This window comes from Myxocyprinus asiaticus, chromosome 8, assembly GCF_019703515.2.
Source record: "Myxocyprinus asiaticus isolate MX2 ecotype Aquarium Trade chromosome 8, UBuf_Myxa_2, whole genome shotgun sequence".
Taxonomy (NCBI): Eukaryota; Metazoa; Chordata; class Actinopteri; order Cypriniformes; family Catostomidae; genus Myxocyprinus; species Myxocyprinus asiaticus.
Window position 1 is genome coordinate 50,086,949 of NC_059351.1, and position 8,856 is coordinate 50,095,804.

Sequence of the window (8,856 nt, forward strand, 5' to 3'; positions counted from 1 at the left end):
GGCACCGCTCATCACCTGGCCAATACCATCCCTACAGTGAAGCATGGTGGTGGCAGCATCATGCTGTGGGGATGTTTTTCAGCGGCAGGAACTGGGAGACTAGTCAGGATCGAGGGAAAGATGAATGCAGCAATGTACAGAGACATCCTTGATGAAAACCTGCTCCGGACCTCAGACTGGGGCGAAGGTTCATCTTCCAACAGGATAACGACCCTAAGCACACAGCCAGGATAACAAAGGCGTGGCTCCGGGACAACTCTGTGAATGTCCTTGAGTGGCCCAGCCAGAGCCCAGACTTAAACCCGATTGAACATCTCTGGAGAGATCTGAAAATGGCTGTGCACCGACGCTCCCCATCCAACTTGATGGAGCTTGAGAGGTCCTGCAAAGAAGAATGGGAGAAACTGCCCAAAAATAGGTGTGCCAAGCTTCTTTCTTGTTGTCATTATGGGGTATTGTTTGTAGAATTGAGGAAAATAATGAATTTAATCCATTTTGGAATAAGGCTGTAACATAGCAAAAGGTGGAAAAAGTTAAGTGCTGTGAATACTTTCTGGATGCACTGTAGATTGATAGTAAACATGGACCCATTCCACACACAATTCTCCAAACTGTTTCCATTTAAAGCTTTCCTAAACACAAAAGCCAACTGGCAGTCTTTTAAAAGGTCATCCGATCTGTTTTATTTTAGATTCGATCACGTCACATCTCACGTTACCCATTGAATATTTAAATCTGAACCAAATTATTACCCTCACTCTTTCTTGCCAGTTTTTCTGCATTCCTCATTGGAGCCACATTTTATTTCCATCACACAGCTGCTCACTACAGCAGACTGTGTAAACTTTCACTCCATTTCCCAAATACCAGACTAGAGCTAAGCAGTATGACTGTACTAAATACTGTGCAATAAAAAAATTTGTATCTGTTCACTTTCATTGCATCTTTTTTTTTTCAATACAATGAAAGTGAATGGTGACTGAGGCTAACTTTCTGCCCAGCATCTCCTTTTGTGTGTAATTGTAGAAATTAATGCAAGCTTGGAACATCGTAAGGGTGAATAAATAACCCTCTTTTTTTTTTCTCTTTTTTTTTTTCTTTTTTTTGTGAACTACACCCAACACTCTTAGCAACTGTTTGAAGCGCTTGCACTTATATTAGTGACCTAAAGTACCCATACTGAACACACACAGTATTTTTTCCTCTTTTTAAAATCTTTAAAAAAATTATGAGAAGAGCATGCTATTGATTAAAGTAACTATGCATTAGCCCAAATGAACATGAAACATGGGAAGTTTTTGCACTGACGAACAGAAATAACAGAATGCCCTGTTTTTCTGGCACCTGGAAACAGAAAAGAATACAATTACATATTCTGTTTTCTCCACATTTATTGTAATTGTTTTACAAAAACATGAAAAATATATTAACCACAGTAAATATAACAGCTGATGTGATTCCAAGCACACACCATCAATAAGTGAATTTACCTTTGGCACTTCACATTCCTGAAAAGTAAAAAGAAGAAAAGTGCATTAATGTACCAACTGGGAAAACATATTATAGTGAAATCTATATGCGTTGAAAGCAGCCCAAACCCTAGTAAATAATCTAAAGGATTTCTATTGGAATTTCTATTATAATTTGGAACCAATCCGATTGGACCCTAATGGGAATTTTTTTTTTATTATTATTATTGGATTCTACCACTAAACAAAAAATAGATCTTTTATAGCACACAGTTCCCAAAATAACTGGAATTATTCCCAAATTATTCCCTGTAGGACATCAAACTGAATTTTAATAAAAACTTTCTGGATTTGATTTTTTAAATTACTTTTTTAACTAGAAAATGCCTATTAATTTGCAATATAGAGATTTGATACATTTATTTTATGCTATTTTTGAGTCTAAGAGACTTTCATACTTAAAATGACTGTAAATATCAATTTTAACTAGATAGGTAAAGTTTGTCAAGAAAAACTTTGATGTTGGCTTGACATAAGTTTGATGGTTATACAGACATTATAGCAAGACAAACAGCCAGCTAGATAGATATTATATTAAACCATCAGATTGATGGATGGATGGGTGGACGGACAGATGGACACACGAAAAAGCAAAAGAGAAATTGTTTACATTTAAATTGTCTGACAGTGGAGTTTGAATAGTCTTGGCTCTTCTGAACATTCCGTTGATGTCAATGGGATTCTGGGGATTTCTGATCACCCGATATGGGAAAACCATAAGTCCGATCAGTTAGAAAAGATATAGCACACGAAGTTAGAACAGTCTGAAAGTGTGTGCTGAGTTTGGTGCATTTAACTTGAAAGCTGTTGGAGGAGTACAATTGTTAATTTTTTATCTTGGTTTCGGGATTTTGGAAAAACCCTAAACAAAGTTTGAGTCAAGACAACATAATTATTAGATATTTTATGCTATTTGTTTATACTATTCAGTGGCATCAATTCACCAAAAGCCAAGGTATGGCAAGTTCATCACGTGACAGCATCAAATCAAGTCCCAAAATTTTTATTAATTCCTGACAATATCAATACGTGCTGCAGCAGGCATCCTCAAATATCACACTGAAGCACCTATTTACACACTAAATATTCTACTGAAAAGCAGCTTCATATGACTCATTCCAATACATACTCTCGCAGCCGAAGCTACAGAGGTTAGTTTACTATCTGTAGCGGATGTAACCCGATCCTTCCGACGGGTGAATAGCCGTAAAACCGCAGGTCCAGACGGCATTCCGTGCCATGTCATCAGAGCATGCTGAGCAGTTGGCTGGTGTTTTTACGGACATTTTCAACCTTTCCCTCTCCTTGTCTGTTGTCCCCACATGCTTTAAAACGTCCACCATTGTGCCTGTACCAAAGCAATCCAAAATCACTAGCTTAAATGACTGGTGTCCTGTTGCTCTAACCCCCATCATCAGCAAATGCTTTGAGAGAATAATCAGAGATTACATCTGCTCCGTGCTGTCTGCCTCACTGGACTCACTGCAGTTTGCATACCGCAACAACCGCTCCACTGATGATGCCATTGCATCTACACTACACACTGCTCTCTCCCACCTGGAAAAAAGGAACACATATGTGAGAATGCTGTTTGTAGGCTACAGCTCTGCATTCAACACCATAGTGCCCTCCAAGTTTGATGAGAATCTCCGGACTCTGGGCTTAAACAGCTCGCTGTGCAGCTGGATCCCGGACTTCCTGTCAAGCAGATGCCAGGTGGTTAGAATGGGCAGCAACATCTCCTCATCACTGACCCCCAACACTGGAGCCCCACAGGGCTGTGTTCTCAGCCCACTCCTGTATTCCCTGTACACACATGACTGTGTGGCAACACATAGCTCCAATGTCATCATTAAGTTTTCTGATGATACGACGGTGGTATGTCTGATCACTGACAATGATGAAACAGCCTACAGAGAGGAGGTGCACACTCTGACATGCTGGCGTCAGGAGCACAACCTCTCCCTCAACGTCAGTAAGACCAAGGAGCTTGTGGTGGACTTCAGGAGAAAAGACAGTGAACACAGCCCCATCACCATCAATGGAGCACCAGTGGAGAGAGTCAGCAGATTCAAGTTCCTCTGTGTCCATATCACAGGGGAACTCACATGGTCTGTCCACACTGAGGCCGTTGTGAAGAAGGCTCACCAGTGCCTCTTCTTCCTGAGACAGCTGAGGAAGTTTGGAATGAACCACCACATCCTCACATGGTTATACACCAGCACTGTAAAGAGCATCCTGACTGGCTGCATCACTGCCTGGTACGGCAACAGCACTGCCCTCAACTGCAAAGCCCTGCAAAGGGTGGTGCGAACTGCCAGACACATCATCGGAGGTGAGCTTCCCTCCCTCCAGGACATATATACCAGGTGGTTTGTGAAAAAAGCTCGGAGAATCATAAGAGACTCCAGCCACCCGAGCCATGGGCTGCTCTCACTGCTACCATCAGGCAGACGGTATCGCAACATCAGGACCCGCACCAGCCGACTTCATGACAGCTTCTTCCCCCAAGCAATCAGATTTTTGAAATCTTGATCTCTCACGATCAAAATACATCAGCACTGCACTTTGTTAATCTCACACTGGACTGTCATAAATTATATTCTCTCTTAACAACACACTGGCAATTGACTATCAACCGATAGCCTGAATGTCAATACAGCACAATACAACCTACTGTATATTTCATATATACTATTTTTATTGTATACTGTGTATTCTATATTGTGTGTATTGTATACTGTACATTGTATATTATTATTTGTATATTGTGTTGTGTGTAACTATGTGTATATTATATATGTAAATTGTGTTGTGTAAATCTGATGTGTATTGTAAATTGGTATATGTCTCATCACTGTCATGTCTGCTATGTTGCTCGGAACTGCACCCAAGACTTTGATTTGATTTGAAAATTTTTATTAATTCCTGACAATATTAAAAATCATTACAAATCCCAGGACACTTCTCTTAAAGAGTAGGGGTGTAACCCCGGTGTACTGGCCAAATTTCCCCCATAGGCCCTTCTCAATCATGGCCTCCTAATAATCCCCATCCATTAATTGGCTGTATCACTCTACTCTCTCTGCACCAATAGCTGGTGTGTGGGGAGCGTATTGGCGCACTATGGCTGCCGTCACATCATCCAGGTGGATGCTGCACACTGGTGGTGGTTGAGGAGAGTTCCCCTACACTATGTAAAGCACTCTGAGTGCCTAGAAAAGCGCTATATAAATGTAAGGAATTATTAATTAATTATTATTATTATCAATACGTGCTGCAGCAGGCAACCTCAAATATCACACTGAAGCGCCTATTTACACACTAAATACTCTATTGAAAAGCAGCTTCATATGACTCATTCCAGTACATAGGCTACTTGTACTGTACATACTGAAGCCATATGACAAATTTAAATGCAAGCACAGGTACAGCAACAGTAGAGAGAAAAACAACAAAAATGTTAACTGCACCAGCCTTAAAGATGCACAAAGTACATTTTTCTCATTAAAAAGGCTGTACTCCTTAAGACATTAATTGTAATTTTGAAACATATATGGGAAATCATGAGCACACATTAAAATGAAGACTCCAGTCATATCAGTAACTGTAACAAATGCAGGAAGAGACAAGAGAGCAGGATCTAAGTGCAGCTTTACTTTAATAAGAAAACGAGTCCAGATACAAAACTTGGAAAACACAGGAATAAAACAAAACTAAAACTCAGGAACTGAACAAACGTCGCATCCATGGGGATAACAGAAAACCACAACTGACAAAGACACAAGCAAACAAAAGGACATTAAATACACTGGCGCAAACAAGGTAAACGAGAAACAGCTGGGATTAATCAGGGCAGGAACCAGGAACAGAGACACAAGAAGGTAAACAAAACATCAAACTAAAAGTCTCTTAAACACCTAGTGACCTCTGGTGGCCGCTAGGGCAAAGTCCCAGTTGTGACATAGCCCCCCCTATAAGGAGCGACTCCTGGAGCTCCAAAACATAACACCAAAAAAAATTTTAAAAAATAAATGTATATATATATATATTAAACGGAAGGACCAGGACATTATGGAATCGGCAGTCCAGGAAAGCACAGGGGAAACAAGAGGGGCTGAAGGCCACCAGTGAACCCAGAGAGACCTCTGGAAGGGCAAGACGGACCAGGCGGCCAAGGTAGAGTGGACAGGGAGTCCGAAGACCGACGTGGACCAGGAGACCAAACAGGCCAGGGTGGACCAGGTTGACGGTCAGGAGACCAGGAGGCCAGAGCAGATCGGGCGGACAGCCAGGAGAACAAGGAGACAGATCAGGCAGATGGCCAGGAGACCAAGGAGACCAGAGCAGATCAGGCGGACGACCAGGAGACCAAGGAGACCAGAGCAGATCAGGCGGACGGCCAGGAGACCAGAGCAGATCAGGCAGACGAAGACCAAGGAGACCGATCAGGCGGATGGCCAGGAGACCAAGGAGACCAGAGCAGATCAGGCAGACGAAGACCAAGGAGACCGATCAGGCGGATGGCCAGGAGACCAAGGAGACTAGAGCAGATCAGGCAAACGGCCAGGAGACCAGAGCAGATCAGGTGGACGGCCAGGAGACCAAGGAGACCAGAGCAGATCAGGCAGATGGCCAGGAGACCAAGGAGACCAGAGCAGAACAGGTGGATGGCCAGGAGACCAGAGCAGATCTCCATCAACGCAAAATGCAGCTCTCACACTCGATCCGTCAACGCAACATGCAGCTCTCAGACTCGATCCGTCAACACAACTCTCACACTCGATCAGTCAACGCAAAACGCAGCTCTCAGACTCGATCCGTCAATGCAACTCTCACACTCGATCCATCAACGTAAAACGCAGCTCTCAGACTCGATCCGTCAACGCAAAACACAGCTCTCAGACTTGATCCGTCAACGCAAAACGCAGCTCTCACTCTCGATCTGTCAACGCAAAATGCAGCTCTCACCCTTGATCCGTCAACGCAAAATGCAGCTCTCACTCTCGATCCGTCAACGCAAAACGCAGTTCTCACACTTGATCCGTCAACGCAAAACGCAGCTCTCACACTCGATCCGTCAACACCACAGGTATCTCTCACACTAGATCTAATGCAAAATCAGGAGCTTGGGCCTTGCGCGTTCTTAAAAAAGTGTGCGCATGACGCAGAGGCAGCTGAACTTTGAATAGTGGTTTCAGTGTAAGTTTGAATAATACTTAAAATGCACCAGACAGGGCATTGTCAATAGGATATTAACCCCCAATGAAACCCCCCACACAAATATATTAGAAATATGATAAATACATCACATATCCTCCATATTTTTGGTCTTTTTGTGTCTGGAGATTTGAATTGACGCGAAGCCTGGAGAACAGTGTATACATTGTGTGTTAATAACACTGCAAGTTTCATTCTATGTAATTAATATAATATACCAGTAAATCATATGCTGGAGCATTTTAAAATGAAGTTTGATTGCTCTTCCTAATTATTTTTTCACGTATTTTTTTCCACATTCAGAAACATCTTGAATTGATATAACATGGCTTAGAGAGACGCAAATAACAGAGACGGGGCGATGAGAGGTTAAGTAGCCGAATTCATCCTTGTGTGACGGTGGCAGGCCGAGTGAGAGCTGCCTGCGGCGGTGGCAGCTCTCCGTGGCAGCTCTCCCGGCCACGGAAAGATTTTACACTTGTTGCTTAGTGAACTGACCTCTCAATCATAATAAACATGTCAGCATAACGGCTACTTTTGCTAACGTCTCTGCTTTCGTGTACAGTTCAACGCAATATAATTGACCCTATCTGTCACTGTTAACAAACCAAAAAAAATGTTTAATCGCTAAGAAACCAGGCAGTTTTGATCACAGCTGATCCCGGAGCGTGTGCAACGGTAAACAGTGCCGTAATGAAACTTCTAGGCGCCATTATCAGTTCCGGTTAGATTTACACGCCTGTGTGTTTTTTTAGTTAGATCGTGCAGTCTAATACAGCCACATGATATTTAAAATATTTTTAGAGATTTATATATTCAGATGTATATATGCTGTATATTAATCTGTCAGAATTACAGGAGACGTAGTCCCACTCCATCACAGAGGAGGGCAACGCACAGGGTTTTGCTGTCAATGACTGAGCGGGTTGCCAGTCCTTTCAGAGTTTGTTTGTTTGTTTGTTTGTTTTAGTTTATGAAAACTACTTAAGTAATGAAAGTGTCATTTAAATTGTCTTTTTAGATTTTACCCATCAAAAACATATTTTAAAAAATGTTTTTAAAATTCTATAGAAACCGTGTACTGTCAGAGCATTTACTGTACTTGATGAAGGACGCACTTCTCTGTAGGTATACAGTATGTTCTTTTAGGTATGCATGCAAGTAGTATTAATAGATTTTGGACATACTTCATCCGGGGACGTGGGTATTGACCCGTGACCCGAATATATGATGTAAGAACAACAACCGCGAAAATAATCAACTCAGGTTTTGCTAAACAAGCACAATGTAAGCACAAGCAACAACTTTCTCGGTATATATATATCACTTACAGTTATATATCCGAATCGTAGTTCACTGCCGTTCTTTTAAATCCATCGTTTTGAATGTGATATCGCCTCCCGAGGGATTATGGGATCATTAGTGTACAGTCGATCCGCACTTCAGAATTTCGCCAGAAATAGTAGATCCTCCGGCTATTTCTCATTTACTTTTACTTTTTCATGAATACTGAGGATTTTGACATAAGACTCCATTGGCATACTGTTTTTGGCATACTATACAGTATAGTACGGAAGTATGGGTATTCAGACGCAGCGAATCTGTCATGTCTGTGATGCGCCAACTGAATCGGCCTATATCTTTTGACTTCTAAAAAAATATTTTGGAGAGACTTTTAGTTTTGTAAATTTTTCACTGAACGTTTTCTTGTAACAGATTGTAGCAAGCAGTATATTCAAACAGTCCAAAGGGTAAGTTCACATCGAATGCGTCCTTGCACTAAACAACCCAACCCAACCCAAGAATTTCACACACCATTGCACTTGTGTATATGGCTGTGTGACAATAAATGTGATTTGATTTGATAAGCTAGACAAAAGCAGATCTCTAGTTTAAGTTCTTTTTAACTTGACATGACATCTCACATCCACACTAATCTGTTTTCCTTTTTAAACGTATAACTGGTCCTATTTGACCTGCTCCGAGCGGGATTCGAACCGGCGTCTCCAGCATGAGAGGCGGGCGTGCTAATGAGGAAGCTAAAGACTACAGACTATAGTGTCAGTCTAATGCACCTCTTGAGGCCAGGGGAGTGAGGTTTATACAC